This window comes from Epargyreus clarus, unplaced genomic scaffold (assembly GCF_041222505.1).
Source record: "Epargyreus clarus isolate Ecla_fem2 unplaced genomic scaffold, WU_Ecla_fem_2.2 ptg000003l, whole genome shotgun sequence".
Lineage (NCBI taxonomy): Eukaryota > Metazoa > Arthropoda > Insecta > Lepidoptera > Hesperiidae > Epargyreus > Epargyreus clarus.
In genome coordinates, this window is record NW_027332211.1 from 10,795,342 (window position 1) to 10,817,783 (window position 22,442).

Genomic DNA, 22,442 nt, shown 5'->3' on the forward strand with positions numbered 1-22,442 from the left:
TTGAACACACACTTTACGCGCAACACCAGTGAAGTCACTGAATAGAAATGTCATAATTTTATTTTTTTGTACTAGTGACGTGAAGGAATGCGTTGTATCGGTAAAATAGGTTCACAGACTACATATTAAAAGTATTTTTAGCCACAAATAAAACATAGATAATTTAAAATAAGCCAAATACGAATATATTATTGATCCATCACAATCCCTCCTTTTTATTACAATCATCATATCCTCTCAAAAAGGAAGTAGCGTTTTTAACCAAAATATGAATCAAGAGTGCTTTTATTAATTTAAAATACAGTAAGTTCAAATCCCATATGAAAGTAATTATTACAATAAAAATAATTAGCAATATATAAAACATTAAAACGTTATTAACTAATTTGTTTACATTTTTGCATAAATTAAGTTATAGGTTTGATCATTTATAAACACTGTGAAAAATATGAACATTGGCGCCATAATATGATTAACAATCTTTTAAGAACGTTTTTAAAGAAGAGTAACATATAAAATCAGTAAGCAATTGAATAAGATATAATATTAGCAAAATAAGTTTTTAACATAAAGAGGCTTTTGTAAGTTACTGATATATTAATTTAACTTATAAAAATGGATGCATTATTGATCAGCACCATCTATCAACGATAAACGGGCAAAATCAAAACAGTATTATTTGATATTTATTACAGAATTATTGCTAAAGAATTATGTTCAAAATAAGTTATATACAATTAGTAATACGTTTTAAATGAATTCTAGAATTATAAAACATTCAGAAACAATCCAAATTACATATGAGTCTCATATAAATTGCATCCGTAAATTGCAACAAGGATATTTTATAGATGGCAAAGAAATTATAATTATTAAGTTTTAAGTTATAAAACGTTTAACATTGTTTTAAATATAAATAATTATATTATATTAAAATTTACTTTAATATAAACAATTATATTAAGTTACCATTATAATATTTGGAACCAACATACATAGATTGATAAACTTGCAAACTTACAATTTATAAAACTTGCCACTAGATGGCGCTATTATACCCATGCGCCCATATATACATCTATATACAACGTACATAAACAGCAACCTAACCATCAAGTTTTAATGTTTTGATTTTAAAGTTTTCTTGTACTTCTATGCATTGATACGTGTATTTTTATGTACTATTAAACAAATCATCAAGTGATTAAAGTTGAAAAAATATTTGAAAATATGCAAGAAATTGATTTAGATGATAATGAAGAAGAATCCAAAAAACACATGGATGCGGTTAATTGGTATTTTCTATTCGATATATATCATAATTATCGTTCGTGAGGAGTAAACTCCAATCGTGCGTCGTAGCTGACACACACACACTTTTTTTTATATACTTTTGAAATAACGCTAAGTGTTCAATTGCCGCCCATGAACATCTGTAACTATGTATTGTATAGAATTCTAATTAATAATAATTAATATTAATTAGTGATGGTACGGAGTTCTAGCTGAACCTAATCTATATGGGTAGAGCAGTATTCCTGAGAACTAAGATAGTTCGTATATAAACCAACCGGCATACACACCCCTCCAATAAAATGCAATAACTTGATGCTAGAAATATCAAGGCTCAAGTAATACTTCAACACCAAAGTCGGACAATGAAAATATAATACTTTTAAAGCATATAATAATACACTTCTCAAATGTGAAAACAGCAGGAAATTTAATTTTATAGCGAAGAAAAATAATCTAACGGCAGAGTCGTCACTGTCGAAAGTGGCAGTGGTGTTTCAGTCTCTCTATGAAGAGTTTACCAACTTTAAAAATGTGTGAGTGAATGTAGAGTATCCTTCTAGAATTTTCTCGGTTGGCGGGTAGAGTTTATAAATGAATTATCACTTGCCACAAACTTACTTCACCATGGCACAAGTTCGCAATTATATTTCTAAAGACTTGTAAAGTCTATTAATTCGTCTTCACGATGAATCAAATATTTGATACCGAATTTGATGCTATGGATATTGAACAATTTTATCATAATATATTCAGTAGATCAATATTACATCCCCAGAATAGACGAGATTACCTGACTTTTGCCTAAGATACGTTGGTATCCCTGAAGACTAAATTGGAATGGTGCGGATGAGTGCATCTTTCTTTACACACCCTTCAAAGTGCGCAGAGCAGCGCTTAACACTGTCATTATAAGGCAGAAATAGGTTTGGCGGTGGTTCTTTCGGAAAAGGGTTCATAAACCACAAATAGTAGACCTATTTGTGGTTTATGAACCCTTTTCCGTGGTTATGAACCTTGGAAAAGGTAATTTAATACTTATAATTTTATTTACCAACAACGAGACTAAATTATTTTACTTATCCTAACTTGTATTATAATGTGAAAGTGTGTTTGTTTGTTTGTTTCTTTGTTACACTTTCACGTCCTAACTGCCAAACCCACTGTCATGAAATTTTGTATACACGTATGCAAGGAATCCTTTATCCTGAAAAAGTACTGTTCCCGAGGGACAACTAATGTCATCGACCTCAAACGGCCAACGAAGCCGTGAGGAAAAGCTAGTTAGAAAATATTCATTCTGTAGGATTAGTAGCTGGTAACGAGGATCGGCATTCAGCTCGGGTAAACTTTCTGCGAGATCTTTTAAGTGATTAGGTTCTTACCAATGAACTTTGGATATGCTCTAAGCGATTTTGATAGGGCTTTTAAAATATTGAATTCAGCTAAAAACTTCTGAGGAATAAGGCATCTATTAGTTTGGATAAAACTTAGTGTTTATTCAAACGTACAACGAACATACTACCCACTTTTAAGAGGGTAGAATTTTCTGTAGTTCGAAAACTCGTCACACTGGTTTCTACCCAATAACACTAGTTTTAAGCACCGCTGGTTTGAGGGTGTAAGAGCCATTTGAGGCGTTCGAACTTAGTCCTCAGGAGTAGCTGCGCATCTCGGGCCGATCTCAGGTAGGATTCTAATCTTATCTGGGATTGATTACTGATGTCCATAGACAGCAGTAGCAATTTATCATCAGGCGGACCTTGTCCTCGCTTGCTGCTTCTATATGATGATTTTTATTAAACTGATAAGGACACAAAATATGTTGGTAATTCAATAATAACTATTAAGATTATTAATTACTGAACAATACATTTTAATTTACGTTTAGCTTAATTTATTATATTTTCTTCGCATCATTTTAATGCAGTGTAGTTAAAATAAATTACATGTAAGCACGTGATAACAATGTCAAGTTTAATCCGTTTTACTTACCACTTAACTAAAACATCCATTAAAACATTTATAATCCTGCATTAATAATTAATTTTACGTCTAGACTGCTTCAGAGATGTTAAAATGTACTCGTACATGTAAAGCACTTGGCTAGCGTTACAAATATGATTTGATTTGTTATCCTGAGAGATAACAGCTACCCTAGGGTTAATATAGGCTTTGTTAAACTTTTTCGATAGCCTATAAGTGACTTAAAATTTCTTTAAAATAAACTGGACTAACGTGGTGGGGCAGATTGTGAGATACAGCAAACTTATTTAAACGAGGTGCTCCAACTTAGTTTTCAGGAGTAGGGAAGCATCTGTTATCGCCTTCAGGATTAGAAGTTGATTAGTGACATTTATGGACGACTGTGATCACAAAAAATCAGATGAACTGAAGTCCATAATAATATGTGTATAAATATATGTATTCCTTCTGCTGATAAGTAGCCATTAACTTAACTAATTAATCTACCAAATGTTTTGCCAAACCAAAAATTGAAATTTGACAATTTCTGCCTAATAGAAATTATTAAATTTCGATCTTTGATCGGAAAAAAATGCTAAATTGATTAATAATGTCGAGCAATACACATATACACACGTAGGTAAGTGAGACCGACCATACATACATTGGTAAACTTGAAGTCGTAAATTATTACACCCCTACAACTGGGGCACGGCAGCGAGCTCCGCAAAAAAAAAACGACAAAAGATTCTAATACATTGAAAATATTCATGATAATAATAAAACTATTACACCCCTACAACTGGGGCACGGCAGCGAGTTCTGCAAAAAAAAACGACAAAAGATTCTAATACACTGAAAATATTCATGATAATAATAAAAATATGTATTATATTCTTAATATTAAAAAGCAACAAAAAGCTTGATCTAGTACGGGCTGTAGGGCGGGCGGCGATAATTGCGCGCAGTCATTAACGGCATCGTGTTGTCTCAACTTATTATCGTATAATTTATGGCCATACATTATAGTTTAAAGTGCTGTTGTTATTAATAATTAATATATCTATTAAATATTTTGCATTTAAATAAAATAATTAAATTTAACAATTTCTGATCACTACAAATTTTTAAAGTTCGATCTATGATCGGAAAAAATGCGTAATTGATTAATAATATCGGCCAATACACGTATAATGTAATATGTTAGTGAGACGGACCATACACATACTGCTAAACTTGAAGTCGTAAATTATTACACCCCTAAAACCAGAACACACACCCCTAAAACAGCACAGCAGCGTGTTCCGCAACAAACCGACAAAAGATTCTAATACCTTGAAAATATTCGTTATAATTGTAAACATAAATATAATGCTCTTGATATTAAAAAGCAACAAAAAGCTTGATCTAGTACAGGCTGTAGGGCGGGCGGCGATAATCGCGCGCAGTCATTAACGGCATCGTGTTGTCTCAACTTATTATCGTTTAATTTATGGCCACACATTACCGCTTAAAGTGCTGTTAAGCTTTAGTGAAACAGGCTATGGTATTAATTTTGAGTATAATTGAATCGAATTACCTAGAATAGAAGTAGCGGCGACAGAATTACGTAAAATATTATGATATGGATAAATGAACATTTAATGTATTAGTAGCAATTTAAAATAATTTTGAGTACTCGTATAATTTAATTGAATTACCAAGTAAAGATGAATATTCGCAGGTAGCAGCGATTGAATTTCGTAAAATATTATGATATGGACACATGAACATTTAAATTACTTGTCTATAAGAATTCGTCCTGAAATTTGTAAAGAATCTAGTATAATACGTATCGTGTTATTTCAATATTACAACAGTAGTAGTTTCAAAATAATGAATGTTAATCATCTTTCCTTAAAACTCATAAGAATTTTAAGGAGAATTTCTGTTTAATTAAATCTCATGTCATCTTAAAAAATGTCAATCACCATTCAAAACTGTTTAATTTGTAGCAGTTGAACTCATGGTTCGTTCGCTTGCGACGACGCCGCTGCTACATTTTCTATTAAAGCACAGTTATTTTTTAGATTAAAGTGGTGTAGTTCCGTATTCAGATTTGAAAGTCTCGTAAGAGAAATTCAGTTTTTCAAGGCGTTCCTTCATAGTTCCCACAAATGGCATCTCATTTTCATCAAACGAACACCGGTTCTATATAGATTTGGTTGTAACCACTTAACATTTTCTGAACTTAATGCAAATTTAATATTATCACACAAAAATATGTACTGAAAATCGGTCGATTTAATCGCGTACCAAATTCGAAAATTTACTATCGCAGTACCCATAATGTATTAAAAGCTTACTATGGGGCGAGCGGCACTATCCTAGAACCCAGTCATTAACAGCGGCGCTGTTGTCTGAACTTATTATCGTTTAATTTATGACCACACATTACCGCTTGAGGCGCCGTTGAGCCATATTGCTATGGACCTGCAAATAAGGAAATGCCGTTAAGAAAAGCTCAGCGTAAAAATAGGGCCAAGTCTGTTTTCGCACGCTCTTTTCGTTAAAGTACAGCTTAATAAAAACAAAATATTATTTTTATTGTTCTTGGAGTGGTTTGTTTTGTAATTTATTTTAATTTTGGTGAAGTACAAAAGTATTGATTACTTCTACATAGCTTTAATCAAAACTTTTTAATAACATTTTTTAAATAAAAAGTATGTATTTGTGAATATAGCACAGCAAAAATCTACATAGTATGTCAATTTAGTCACTAATAATATTATCCGTATACATATTATATTTAACTTAAAAATATGACTTAAAACTAAAAATGCTAAAAGTAAAGATCGAATATAAACTGAAAAGAAATTAAATTTTCATTTAAATTTTCAAAATAAAATTACGCCATTATAATATATGCATTAAATATAATTTAGACTGTGTATTTTACTGTGTTAATTTATCATCTATACATAAAAATATAAGTAAATAATGAACAAAAACAACCAGCCCCAAACACTGCCGTGCCCCCAAATCTGCCACTCATGATGAACATCCCAACTCATTTCGTTCCCGCCACCGCCACGTGCACTCGTTAATTTGTCTCCGTCACACACCATAAACTGTTTATTGTTTTCTATTAACTCTGCTTACACTCGAGTAATTTTGTTAACTGTCAAATAAAACGGGGAAGCTCATAAATATAATACGTTTATGTATGAAATAAATTTTCGAGATCTGGTTTCGTGTTGGTTACGAAGAGGGTTATCTAAGCAGAAGTAAGTGTTACATGAAATAATCTTATTGCGAAATTATTATAATGAGCAATTGATAAAATTACCTTGCACATCAACATAATTTGATATACTATTATGTATAAGAAAATTGGAACTCATACAATGACGCATGCCATATTATTAATGTTATGTAAATAAAACACCATTTAGTTAAACTAACATTAAATTGTCTTAGTAGACAACCCCATCTAAAATTAGTCCTTCGAGATAGCAACCAACCTCAAATAGGTCTCCTTTGATCCCTGAGGGATAGTTCTAGATATCTGTAGACCATTTACTCCCAACAATAGACAGTCTATCCATTTCATACTTAATTAAAATAACATGGTTTTAATAACACCTATTTCTACCTCGTAACAGCAGTGTTAAGCGCTGCTATGTTCTGGTTTGATGAGTGTGGTAAGAGAGACACACTTTTCCGAGGCGTTCAAGCTTAGTCCTCAGGGTTCGCGGCGCATCTGTGGCCGACCACAGTTAGGAATATCTAATCCTATCTGGAGTTGAAGACATGATGACATGGGCGGCAGTAGCCACTTACCATCAGGTGGAGTGCATCTGCTACTCCTTTATTATATATTTTATTGGTTGATTGATTGGCAGTATCCTGTTTACAATTCCACACGAGCTTAATTCGAAAATTAATACCAGCTGTTTGCATTCTACTAATCATTATTCAATAAGCTTAAATGAGAACCGGTGTAAATTAATTTAGTAAGGGATAACATTAGTGAGATCCGTTAATAACATATTGCGTGCAAATGAGCTAAGTAATTTACTTATTAAATGTATGTAATTGGTTTTCGTAACATGCATTAACATTTCATAAAATATATTTACGGATACACATGTGAAAGGTGCTTGAGCTAGTATAGTTTGACAGGGGAGGTACAGTCCACGCCAAACTACTAGTCCGCTCTGAATATAGAACCGAGTCGCATCGCAACAGCAGCGGGGCGAAGACGGCGAGGAACCCCCCCGGCACCCGCCGCTGCCCGCTCCCTCCCACGGGTACATTGCTGAGTCAGTATGCGCTTACTATTGCTATGGAGTATATCCTTGTAGTTGTAGTTGTAACTTCAAAGCGGACTAGAAGTTTGGCGTAGACTTTACCACCATGTCCAGTTCTAGTGTGAAGGAGGTCTGCATTCTAACAGAGGGTATGGTCTATATTGAATTGTTCACAGATGTCTATAGGCGGCAGCGGCTACTTACCATCGAGTGGACTAAGTTCGTTTGTTACTCCAATATTACAAAACACACACTCACACACACTCACAAACACACACACACAAACACACACACGCACGCACACATACATACACACACACACACACTCACACACACATACATTTGCACACACACATACATTTGCACATACACATACACATACACATACACATACACATACACATACACATACACATACACATACACATACACATAGAGAAAAGTAGAAATAATAAAATGGTGAACGTCACTTAAACTTGACTTAAACATCAAAGAGCCATCTTAGTCCTAGGAGAAAGCAACGCATCTATTCGGCTCCAATTAGAACGTTTGTTCTATTTGGAGTTGTAATTTACCGTCAAGTGGACTGCAGTGTAGTAGGTAGTTATAACTATAAAAGAAACCTTATTTAATGTAGTAATCTTAGATTTCTTTATTAATAATGTCTAATATACCGTATATTTACTCGTTTATCAAAATTTTTAAGACCAGTTTAAATCTTTATACTAACAAAGTTACTGAAACTGAGACTGATATTATATTATATTTTTGTCTCTAAAATAATTCTTGAAAACTTCTACAGTATCTGTGTTATGTTCCAAATTCTTACTTTATTATCTTCGCTTCCATCTGAGGCTCATGTCGAATCTTCGCATATTTCAGCTTTAACGTCGTTCGTAGATATTTTACAAAACAACGGAATTTTTGCCGAGGAAAATATTTAAAATACAACATCCCACGGAAACATCTCGCATTAAACAGAATCATAGTTGACATGTCTCTATTTACCTGAAACTTGGGACGTATTGCTTAAAACTACACGTAATGGTAACCAAATAGAGTACTGTTTCCTACACCAGCTCTTCCTGAAGCTATGATCCGGTCATGGAAAAACAAACTCTCTGGCGATGGCTTACATTTAATATCCGCGCATGCCGTGACGAATTTGAGCAGGTACACGTGGGTTCCGCACTATATTGTAGATTTTACCTCAGGCACAGTAAGGTACAATTTACAAATAGAAGCGCGCAAGATTACCTAGACATGCAGACGACGATAAGCGCTCAGTCGTTATAGAGGTTGTCGGAGACCCTCAAAATATAAACATCGTGCAGATGTCGCAGATAAGCGCCGAGAGCTTTTTGGCCTAATGGCAGATTACTTCACTCGAATATGTTGCGTGTCCATCCCTGCATCGCCATGACCCATTCAGTAGACGGCTTATCGCATTCCGATGACAGGGTCCACAATTTATTTCGGTGATAAAATCTTCGCAGATAAAAAATAAATCACCGCTCTTCTAATTTCGCATTTTCGACCTCGTTTAGTTTTTACGGCCATTTAATTAAAGCCTTAGGAAACCTGCTTCAATTTCTAATTAAAAGAAATACCTCGGAATAAAGTCGCTTGGGTAATTAACGTTCAAATATTGTCTTAATTTTAGACGGATTAAGAACGGGCTTTCGGTATACTTCGGTTGTGTCTAACCAAGTTATTTTCCTAATGACACCACACAATACAATGTTCAAGGTGTCAAAGAATGGGTTCTCAGAAAGTCAGCCGGGTTTGTCTGTACTAATTAGGTTTGGCCTAATGAATACAGGGTGGGGTTCACCCGTAGTTGTCTGGGTAATTAACAGCTGAGATAGGAAATATTAATATTTATAAGCCCCGGGGCTGAGAGCAAATTTTCGTTATACGTGTGAACAGACTCCAAGTGGTGCGATGAATTTTATACGTTGATTATATACGTAAGAAACATTGAATCTGTTTATTTTCACCATTGTCAACTTTGGTGTTCCATTTTAGAATTCAAATTGAAACTGTTTGAAATTTAAATTCAAATTAACTGTTTTAATATTAAGAACAGAGGGCTGAAAAGGAAAACCCTTAGGATAGGGCGTAACAAAAATCTGCCCACGACATTTTATTCCAATAGAGCCAAAGTAAAATGTATAAATTGAAATAAATGTTGCCTTTACAACGATCAAATTGAAAAAACTAGAAACACTTAGATATAAAATTTGTTTGCAAATTAAGCTAAGTAAAAGGTTAAAAAATTCGATGTAAGCAGTAGAACAAAACAAGATTATTTCATCATAAAGATTTTTTTAAGGGATGATCAAACACTTTTCTACGTAATAAAATCTGGTGCACGGAAAATAATTAGTTACTGCTTTATAGTTTCTAGACACAGCAATTAAAATAGTACTTCTGTAAAGGAGATCTCCTTTGAAGATGGTTGTAAAATATACCTAAGAAAGATGTGGGAAGTCGGAATTTCCCACAACTCGTAAAAAGATGGCGTCACATGTTTCTGAATCACGTTGATGAAGTTTTCTCAACATCTTGCATATATCTAAATTCCAAAACTCAAGACAACTAGAGTATGGTCGCTGCATGATCACCTGGCCTAGCGGAAATTCATCCTTTGTCAGGAAAAAAATAGATGTGAATGTGATTAGAGGTGATAATATCACATTAGTATTATAAAGTAATTTTTAGAAATCACCAATTTTGTTTAATCGCTAAATACTGTCATTGCCATTCTTAACTAATATAAGCACTAACTTTTACTATACTTTAGTTTTTGTTAATTCTATTAATACAAATTGTCCTTAATATAGCTTTTATTATTTTTGTAACACCTACTTCAAATTACATTGTTAGACGACCAACCCTACTGTAACTACACCTATTGTTACTATGATATAATTCATGTAATAAAATAGTCGTCACAGTTAATAATCCAATAAATCTGCCTACCTGCTAAAGCTCTATCATTTTACATATTACTGAACTAAAATCTACTTTATAGTCTAACGTTGCATAGAAACCACCATAGTTGTATTCAAATTTTCCCCGATATGAGGAGTTACGAGCCGTTAAGGAGGCTTTATTGCATTTTGTAAAGATGAATATTGTGGAACTTAACGGTCACATTATGCATAAAATTTCACGCTGTTAAATCTGATTCAACTTTTATTGCGTCAACAAAAACAAATCGTTTTATGTTTGAATTTAAATTTTAGCATTTCCCCAGAGGCCGAACACCCCGCCTGTAATAAGGCGATGTTTTTATTACAGTGGGCCCATCTAATAAGCGGACACTCGTTGTTTGTTCACAAACAATCTCATCCCATTCCGTAATTTTACACCTATATCCGACAGTAGCAACAAAATTACTCCGACTAAATGACTTGAAAAAACAAGATATTCAGTGTTGAACCTTTATTTTGTTCGCTAGAATACTTTGGTCTTACTTCTAAGATTAATTATCGAATTAAGTTTAAAATGTCGTGATTTAAAAAAATATTGTGTGTATATATATTTGACTGTGTAAGTAATACTTATAATTTCCGTAAAACTATCATAGGGATTATGATGAGTGATGACTTACGATATAAGAAATAGTACTATTAGCGAGGTACCATTAGTACAAATCTCTAACTGGTCCTTTGCTGGAATAAGCCTACTCCACACACTTCCACATTGAGTTCTTCCTGTTGTCATGCATCACACCATTGTCCAAAGGATGTACAGCGATATTAATCAACATTGTCTATTTTACGAGCAGTTGCTCCTCACACAACACAAAAAACATGCTCCACTCGACAATTCATCTCTCCGTTCTAAAATAAAGTGTCGTTGTTTGTCGTTGTCGCTGTATCTCGCGACGCCGATAAGTAAGATTTTCGTATCACATTACTTTATCCAAGTGACAAGGGAAGGCATACCTAGCATATTATGTAAATATATCTATATTATGCTCTGCTGTGGTAAAGGGAAAAATGGTGCACAATACCAGGCGGATCGTAAGCGGATTTATCCGATATCCGGCTCGAAGTCTTTATTTATTTACTTACTTATGAGCGTGCTAACCGCTGAGAAACATTTCATTTTATAACAAAGAAAGCTTATTACGATGTAGATAAATTCAAATGGCAAGTTATGTTCAGTGCGGTTTGTTTCAAGCGCAGTATAAAGAAAATAAAGTTAAAGATTCTACTAATAATTATTTCCTGCGTTTAAACTTGGAAAGGGAATATAAATACGAGTACTTGCAGAGCTTAATTGTTGATATTCTCGTATGTTCAGACATCTCTTTATTGTAGCTTGTGTATTGTGTATCGATATATTTTAAATTACGATCATTTGTTTAATTACAGTTTAGACTGCGTTTAATTAATTCTTACATTGCAATTACAATTGAACTGTCCCGCCGGTGTTTGATCAAGATGTTTTGCCTTCGTAAAACGTATAATTCCATACCATTTTATTATAGAGCAGATCTAATAAAGGACTAAGGACAAAGGAATGTATAAAGTAAATTAGACTTGATAAATACTCTGTTCCTAGTTATCTACAGTCTCATAATAATAAATTAGGAAGTTGACCATAACGACTCTTGAACTAAATACTATTGATTAATTAAATTACTAATAATATTAACGTTAACGTATAAAGCAAAATCAAACGCGTAGAGAGTAGATATGTTTTTATATTTTGTTATTGCATTACATAAAATTCCCAATCATTAGTCTTGACGAATCTCGTTATATAAAAGCACCGTAAAATCATCAAATAATACTTACTCAGTATATAACTATTTCACAGAAACTTTTAAAAGTAACGGAGACCGTAATAAGGAACAAAGTTGGAAAATAAGTTTATATCAGAAACGTCGCACCGAAACTTGCAAGACAGTGCATTTATTCGCTAAATTAATTTCTCGTGATCTGGAGAACTTTGCGTGTTCTTATTTGCAATTTGGTGAAGAATGTTCTTTGTACACTGGAATATTAAAATCGGAATTCATTCATTTCATTCAATCAAAGATAATAAAATTCAATATCTCGAACTGTAGGAATTAAATTATGACAATACTCTTTAAATTATTGGAAAGTTTTATTTCAACCCAATTGGTTGTCAATATTTTTAAATTAATGATATTTATTTACGCTCAGGTTATATTTAGTAGTAAAATATAATAAAACTGTTAAATTTACCAAAATGTGATCTAAGTACTTAAGTTTTCACTTCGAATGGCATGTCAAAAAACATTGTTAGGAATGATTCGGGAATTTTCGTGTAAAACTTTGTAAAAATGCATACGTTACGGTAGACGTAACACTACAAATGTTGCTAATGGAATCTGTCTCTTGCAGTATTGCCTAGCTGGATTAACGTCGCTTTAATCCGGGAATTAAATTAAGTCTTCGTTACTTAACAGCCTAAGCAAAAAAACATATTTTAATAATTATATGTAATTCAATGTTATTAAACGATAACCATTTCCTATCTGTTGTCTGTTCTGACATGCAATTATTTTATAAAATACATACTGTTAAAATTTTCAGGAATACATTATTTATGTAAATGAAAAAACTGTCACATGATTTTACAAGTTTAATCAGTGAGAAAACAAGAGACGACGTCACAGTATGCTTCTGTAAAATTGTCCGTCCCAAGGACATTGCAGTAAAAACGGGAATTTTATTGTAACAGACAAAACGAATGAAAGTATAAAAAAAACATATTTATATGTAAAGAGATTGTTATTTATAAAAACAAGTCTTTTAAGAAATTCCGAAGCTGAGTTAACGTGCATAGATTGCAACATCGCGTCGCCGAAAATGGAATCTGTCTCCAGCAGAACTAGTCTTTGCCTTGGTGGGGATTTAATTACCCTGGTATTTTTCACTATTCCATTGCTAGCCTCGTAAACTGATATGTTATAAAAGCGAATTAATACGGTCTTATGCATTACATTCAAAGATACATAAAATAAGTCCGAAGGTAATATAACACTTTGTTGTTCGAACGGGGGAATATTATTTCTGTTTAATAACAATATTTAGCGCTGATGGCTTGTAGGGTTTGTTAAAGCCCATACACATGTTATAACAGAGTCCTCAGGGCTAGCAATGCATCTGCGGCCGACCTCAAATAGTGCGACTCCAACCGTATTTGGGCTTAATTATAGTGTATGGACGGCAGTAACCACATGCGATCAAGTGGATAGCAAGCTCGTCTGTTAGTTTAAAGAAACTTATATGTCTTTCATTTTTTACGTTTCTTTTGGTGTTATGGCGCCTAAATCTAGAAGAAAAATTAATTAATAAAATGAATTAATTGTATATAAGTACACTAAAGTTAGTAAAGTACTTGCTTATTAGATTATTAGATATTCCATAGGATGATTATTTGGATAAAAGTAAAAAGTATACATAGTATAAAGAATTCAAAGAGTCAAAATATTATTGATATTTAATTGTTTCTGAAAGCAAATAATATAAATCATATCAAAACATAATGATTTACTGACGTGTACTTGGGTTGGTACAAAAAATGCTTCGTTGAACTAAAAACCAAATTTTCATACATTTTGTGTTTGCGCTTTTTCATCGCGAATATTTTTTCCAGCGTTATAAGTATAAAGTACAATGTTCCAAAATATTCATGCAGTTTAAGCATAATTCAGTTAGTTGTGTAAATGTAGACGCAACACGGTTTCGCTGCAAATGGAATCTGTCGCCAGCAGAGCCTAGCCGTTGTCGCCATACTGGGAATTAAATTCGTGTCCAAGTGATGCTTCGCTTTAATTATGCTATTTAGATTAATCGCACTTTTCCAAATCCATTTTTGAAAAATCGAATTTAAATTATTTAAAAGGAAATGGCGCTTTATTAGTTTTTTTAGGGTTTGTGTGCCAAACGTTTATTTTTACATATTTATAATAACAATTATTATTAATAATCAGTAACAATAAAATATATACACTCCTTTGCAAAAAAAACGGGCGGGTTTGATTTTTTAACATTATTGGTAATAATTTAGTTCTTCAGAGGTTTTAATAGCCAAACTATGTTACTGGCACTTAATAAAGAGTCTGGGTATGAAAAAAAGTTCATTCCAAATTCAAAACTTTTGTTTTTTAAATTATTAATCCCTTTTTCATTTTGTGACACTTTTCGCGGGTTTGCGGTTAAAAGGTTATCAAGCAACTAAAAGTAACTTTTCGTTATTTTTAGTACAACAATTTATGTTTATCGCATAATTCTGCCTTATTGTGACTTAAAACAGATATCTTTGTGTCTATCGTAATGGCAGAAAAAGCAATGAGAGCTAGTAAAATTATAGCGCTGCTGGAAGAGGGGTGTAGCCAATGTTACGTCTCACAGCGGTTAAACGTGAGTCGTTCAACCGTACAAAGAACCTGGACTCGATACCAAGAGACAGGTTCCGTTCAGAGAAGGCAAGGTTCTGGGAGAAAACGTTGCACACAGCCGCGAGACGATCGCTTTTTAGTGACTCAGGCGCTGAGGAACCGCAAATGCAGTTACATAGACCTCAAAAGAAACCTTGAAGAGGTACGAGGAGCACAAGTTAGCCTATGGACTGTGAGGAGAAGACTTTTAGCTGCTGATATACGTAGTCGACGACCAGCGCGGGCCCCCAAGTTACTCCGTGAGCACCGGATTGCGCGGTTGAGGTTCGCTAGAAATTGCCTATCTTGGACACCAGGTAACTGGAGTAGCGTACTCTTCTCCGATGAGGCTCGAATTTGTCTGCATGGTGAGGACCGACGTCGGCGAGTGTTACGAAGACCAGGGGAACGCTATGCCGATGTGTGTTTTGAAGAAATCACCCCTTATGGTGGAGGGTCCGTTATGTTTTGGGCGGGCGTAACTTCCAACTATCGTACCGAGATAGTATTCATAGAAAATGGCTCACTAAATGCGCATAGGTACATAACAGAAATCCTTTCTCAAAATGCACAACCCGCACTGACTGTAATTGGTGAAGATGCCATTTACATGGACGATAATGCTCGGGCCCACCGTTCTGGCGACGTAGATGCTTATATGCAAGAGGTCGGTATTCGTCGTTTGGATTGGCCAGCGCGGAGCCCCGACCTTAACCCCATTGAGCATGTTTGGGACCTCCTAAAAAGGCGAGTACGATCTGTCCAACCACCTCCACAAAACATCAGAGAGCTTAAACGTGTAATCTCGACTGAGTGGGAACACATTCCACAGGACACCATCAAAAGCCTGGTGGGAAGCATGCCAAGACGATTACATGCCGTAATCGCTGCAAGAGGAGGTCATACTCGTTATTAATTTTTATTTTTTAATGTCTCTTTTATTAAAATACCATAAAAATACTCGTAGTCTTAATTTCATTATACCCATAAAAATGTCCATTTTAACACGGCTCTCTGTTTACATTGACTAAAACACCGATACCAGGATAAAAGTGTTAAAAAACTAGATTCTCATTGATAATAAGAAATTTCTAGTCATCCAAGCTAATGACATACTAAAAATATAATAATATTTACCCATAGAAAAGCTAAGGTAAAGTGTGTGTGTAAGGTGCCCGTTTTTTTTGCAAAGGAGTTTATTAACTTTTTAGTTACCTGTTATTATTTAGTCGACACAAATAGGTAGGTACGAGTACACGTATCTACGTACAAATTACTATGTACGTGGCCCTTTAAGTAGGAACGTTTTAAATTAAACGAAATCAAGTACACTTTTGTTAACAATTTGCATAAAAATCAATGTTCAAATTGAGAAATTAGCGTAGACAAATTAAATTATAATCAACAAACCTTAAATAGCGGAACTCAAATCCCTTGCTCAAAATGTTGAACAAAATGCAAATCATACTTCGGCGTTGCGCGCAACAATTTGGCAGTAAATATCATGGCATTAGGCACGTATAATTAAATACGGCATTAACACAGCTCCCCGTGTATTATAACTGCATTATCTGCTTAATATTCATGAGTGAAACTTCTGCGTGAAACTGGTGACGAATTCTGAGACTTATCCGCGGCATCGAGTTTGCTCCATGAATATGTAGCCATGAGAACAAGATAAGCGTTCTTACTGATGGTTCCTTGGTTGAATGTTCAGCGTAGATTTTATGTCGTGCTGTAAACTTCTCTTGAATTACCCGATCCTTAACTTAGCTTAGACGTTCCCTAACTTAGTTATATGACGATCTCGAAGCACTTGTGGGTATTATGTGATTATGTAATGCGACTATGATTATTTTAGAGTTTATTAAGTTCTTTGTTTACTTCTAGTAGTGTGCCAGAATATCCTGTATTACATCTTTATCATCATTATTAACCCATTGTTTTTTTAATACCGAGTTCTGCTTTCTGAAAAACATGTTTGAATTTTTTTATAATGTTGAGCAAGTTCATATTGACGGACAAACTTTTATAAAAAAAATTGAGTATGTAATGTAGGATCACTTATCATTTTTGTATTGAGCGATAAATCAATGGCGATTTGTTACGCACACAACTTCTAATAATGAAGACGAAATTCGTACCTTGGACTTTTTGCCTGTTTGCCATAGGACATACGAATATCAGAAGACCCAGATCCAGAACAGATAATGAAATCCATCATTTAGATGTCTGCCTTACCGGAGATTGAATCGGATCGGATTAGGTGAAATCACTAACTCAAATCCTAAAAAATATGCTACGTATTTATATGTCATATCGTGTAGAAAATATCACTCTGCGGATTACTTTTTGACTGCAAACTTTCGTTTCAGCTTAAGGCGAGTTTTGTCGTCTTGCACCGAAAACAAAGGGCTTTAAATCAGAACAAAGGGATGAATATAATTTTTAATGTAACGTAAAAATGGCTTAATAGATTTTTGTTGTTTCAAGAGATCGCGATATCTGGGGTTTTTGAGCACGGTCTCAAGCGCTATCGCTTAAATAAAAATCAATATCAGAATCGGTTGCGAGTTTCTTCTTCACAATCCATTTGCGCTAAGAAAGTAGTACTTTCTCAAAAGGATTTCTGCGGTCCTTATTTCGAGATCCTTTAGGGCCATACTTGAAGAACGGTACACTGCCTTTAGGGCTCCGCTTCCGCCCCTCTGAGAAATGCCCGAGATAAGAGAGACGTTTTGGCGCCATTCATGTTTATGGCAGGGCAAATGGCCCTAGAATACTGCGTACTTATTATAAACAAGTACCCACACACAATATTATTTAAAAGGGCTTCGAGCGAGATTGAAAAACGCCTTTGGTTGTCTCAGCTTGAACGAATTTGAAATTCAAACTTTGTGCGCTCACAAAAGAAACTTACTAAAACTCGACGTTTTTATAATATGACTTCGTATAAAGTACTATTTTAAGGAGATATGACGCGAAAAATGAATACATACTGCGCTGTTTTGAAGTGAATTTTTTATTACTTTATATTGACGCCTAAAATATCATTTCAATATCTAGATAGGGTGAACTAACAATTGGTTCGTAATGGGGTTTCTTTGTTATTTAAAATTGGAAAGTAAGGGGAGTGTTCATTTTGTAAAATGTACTCATCGTAAAATTTTATGAGGGTCGTTTGTTAGATTGGGTAGTTGCTCATTAATGATTGGCCGTAGACTGGCGTTTTAAAATATTTCATACAAATCTTCGTAATTCAAGCTTGCATTCAAATAAGGAAACCAATACATGAGCGACAGCTTACTCCGACGACCATCACAGACGTTTAGCCAACTGTCGCGACGCGTCTCCGGTATCCGCCAGCAATCGCTGCTAAATGTCGCCGCTTGTCGTCAGCGACTGACGACCAACCACGACGACCGATATCTAAGATGGTCGCCGACAGTCACAACCCCTTGGTATTAACCTCCAGCAATCGCCAGCAACCACCAGCAACTCTCGGCGGCGTTCGCCAATACAAAATATCGCTCAAGTATTAACTTATTGTCGCTCGTGTGTCACCTTCCTTAGTACTCGGTATATATATTTCTTATGTGCGTGTGTATGTCACGGAACTCCTCCTAAACGACTGGATTGATTTTGATGAAATTTGTTGTGTGTGTTCAAGGGGACTTAAGAATGGTTTAGATTCACAATTTAGTCCGTGGGAAAAGGTTTTTTAATTAATTTTTAATTCGGAAGTAGTTATAGAATCGTAAACTATGCATTTCATCAAGTAATGATCTTTAGCAAAGTTGTTTTCCAAGAGCCCACGAGGGTTTGGGAGTTGTTAAGACCAATTTTCGACAGATGGCACCACTGTCATTCCAATGCAGGTACAAAATTTCCGTTTTATGTATGTCATATTATTTCTTTAAAATGCGGGAGAAGCCGCGGGCACCACTCGTATAATTATATATTTTTAATAAACTTCAGTTAGGTAACCTGTCCTATAAGAATTTAATAAGAGGCGTTCAACACGACAAGACGTTATGTCGCTTCCGCGTCTAAGCCGTTGATTACAATTATGCATCGTAATTGTTAGTAATGAATACTTCCTTACTTCCTTTTTTTGCAAAAGAAAATTACGCGACTTCTTCGCTCGTATTACTTTTCGCGTTATTTTTTTACGTGAGGGTTGCGAGGGGTTTGGACTCCTTCTAATGTTTTTTTTTAAATGTAAGTTCTTAAAATTGTACGCTAATTTAATAAGTCCTTTATATATGAAGATATGTACTAATTAAAAACATGTTTTGCATTCATCAGATTATGGAGAGTAATATTTATATTATATTCGAGCGTATATATTAGTATTAGTAAGTATTTAATTATGCCTTTTTTTGTTTACGAGGGGGAAACTAAAAGGGGGCTTCCGGGGTTGCGGACGGCAAGAGAGGGAGCTCGTACCGCCCGGCCAGCAACCCCGGGATGGACGGCGGTATGTGTGGTCGCATACCGTCGTGAACACCAGATGGTGTGGTGAGTTTCAAGCTCACCTGGGCGGAGCCCGACGGGGCGACGCGCCAAGTGGACTCCGGTTGCGTTCCGTTGGAGATCCCGGAGTCCTCTACGCAGCGCCGAGGACGGCCACGGGGGGGTTTTAGTGCGGTAAGAATCCCACATAACCCCGTGCCGCTCCCACGGCATTGGGTACCTTTTGAAGGTTTCCCCCTCGTCAACAAAAAAAAAGGTTAGATTTAATCCAAAACTTGTTATATTCGGTTTTGATTAAATACATATACAATTATATAAGTAATTCGGTCTTTCTGTATCCTGGCTGCTGCATCCCGACGCGAAACATAACTTGTGGAGTATTGCTATGTATTAACTAAGTCGATAATAACACAAAATTTCTTTATTAATAAATGCGGAAAAACGCATATGTGATACAGGTATCACATAGTATCATGTAACTTACTAGTAAAACTGGAATTAGAATATTACAGATTCTAAAAAGGAGACCTTAGAGGCGAATCATGAGAATGCAATGCAATCGAATAGACAACAAAGAACAGAAGAATTTCAATACAACATTTCCCAAGCGTTTTACACTTGCGAAGTGCTTTTACAGCTAGATCGGTTCAAAACAGGAATGGGAAGAATATATTTTTATTTCTACCTAAATGATAGGTTCGTGTCTGGCTCAACTATATGTAATCTTATTCCGTAGTTCCGTACATACAACATAATAAAATAAAGTAGGTACTTTATTTTACGTACTGTCCAATATTATCAATAACATGAAATGAAGGTAGGTTCTGTAAGTCAGTGTAAGTTCTATCTTAAATTGATGAGATACGATATACTGTCGTATACACAAAAAAGAAAATGACCAAATTTTCAATAACAAAACATACGCTAAAAAATATTTTTTCAATTGTATTAAATAACAAACATGAGTAAGTATAAGGTAACAGTTTCAGAAAATTATATCATTAATCAGTATATTTTTTTTTTGTATTTTACACTCACAGCCCCACACGAGGATTCCCTGTATCGTCGGTGCTATGGACATTGAACACACAGAGACAAATACACAAACACTTAGACCCAGACACAGAAACCAAAATTCATAATTTAGAAATCTGTCTGCTCGGGGATCGAACCTAGGACCCTCTGCGCGTCGGACCGGAATGGTGACCGCTCCGCCACACGGGTCGTCGACGTATTCGTCTTTGTGTGTGTCCATGGCACCCATGAAACAGGAAAGCCTAGTGTGGGAATGTGAATGTAGAAAGCGTCTATTTATTATTTACATGAAAAATAATAAAAGTAAGTTTAATTAAATTTTGTTCGTTTTAATAAAAATAGCAAAGTTGAGTATCCGTAACAACGCTTTTATACGAAACGCGTGCGCCCGGAACATCAGTTGCACAAAATTAACGATTATTTCATAGCTACAATATGACTGCTACAATATTACTGTTCGTATTATTTCAAGAAATATTGTACAACTTGATCACGTAGAGGCAGCGGTAAACGTACCCACAGGAAGTTCATTATGTCAATATAGTCCTGCTTATTGAAAATACGATTATATGGCTCCATTATGTACATTACTGTGCAATGAATGACGACTTTTCCGGTTTGTAATGGTTTCCAATTTTACTTTACAATGTACACACATTGTCAAGCCAGTAGATTATCACACAGAATACATATAAAATGAATAAATATAATCGTTTCATATTATAAATGTTCACTCAGTCTAGATTTTCTATGTGTGGTAAGGGAGACGTACTTTTCCTAGCATTCCAGCTTAGTCCCCACGGGTAGCGGCGCATCTGTGGCCGACCTAAGGTCCGGAAGGAGAAGGAATATTTAATCCAATCTGGGATTGATTACAGATGTCCATGGGCGGCAGTAGCCACTTACTAACAGGTGAACTACATGCTCGTCTGCTACTATTATATGATATTAAAAAAGATGCAGAGCGTTCATCTACTGGTGGTCAAGTAATTATGACATGATCATCTTGATTATGAACATATTCAGTACCAGAGAAGTTACCAAAAGGTGATTACACGTTTTTAATACATTCATATCTTACAAAATACATTCAGACAGGTAAATCATTCTACTGGTATTGCGTGTCCAATTATTCCTGTTACTCACAAAGAATTGACATCCGTACCAAACAAATTTCCACGCAATACTCATTTTTCAATTAACCGAGCCAAGTTCTTAACATCCAAATAATATAAACAAGGTACGACAAGTTGAAAGCGTCGTGAACAAAAACAAGTTCACCACGGTGGACTCAGAATTCAGTTTCAGTCCGGGGCCCTCAGAGGCGCTTGCCAAACAAACTTTTTGTTTTACCATAACTGGTAATACTCATTTTTTGTTTTATTGCTCCGAAGCTCCAGAGATTTATTGCTCGCCACTTTGCATTAATTTCGCATTCATTATGAATCTCCACTGAATTTCAGCCGCATTTTTTCTGGGTGTGAATTCACTGTGAAATACGTTTAATTGTTTATTATTGTTTTGAAGTGGCATTGATGAAATATATGAGTCATTCGCTGAGGGCGAGAGTGTAGGGTGATCCGTGCGAGAGTTTCTATAAAATATTATTTTATATGGAGTTCTTCGAATACAAGTGAATAATCTGGAACAGATATTAAAAAAAAAATAAGAATTTACTGGGACTTGTGTTAATCATGATTAAACGTTCCAAAGTATATAAAATTAATAAGAAAACATAACCAGGATTCTCGTGTAACTGTGAAAAATAAGATTTTATAAAAATTATTTTTCATTACAATTCTATATGCACTTCTATAGCGAAAAGTAAATTACAATATTAGTACTACATTCACAAACCTTTTTAGAATAATTTATATTTCTTATTTGTAATAGAAATGTAGTTGCTTTTGATTCAAAGGGCAAGTTCAAAGTGCACAGATAGCATTCACACT

General features: G+C 34.7%; 1 protein-coding gene across 1 annotated transcript in view; it reads left to right on the plus strand.

The window, feature by feature from the left end:
- The window catches only part of LOC140753714 (lachesin), a 106,044-nt gene that overhangs the window by 11,731 nt on the left and 71,871 nt on the right, over window positions 1-22,442 (plus strand). The gene's annotated exons all lie outside the window — the stretch shown is intronic.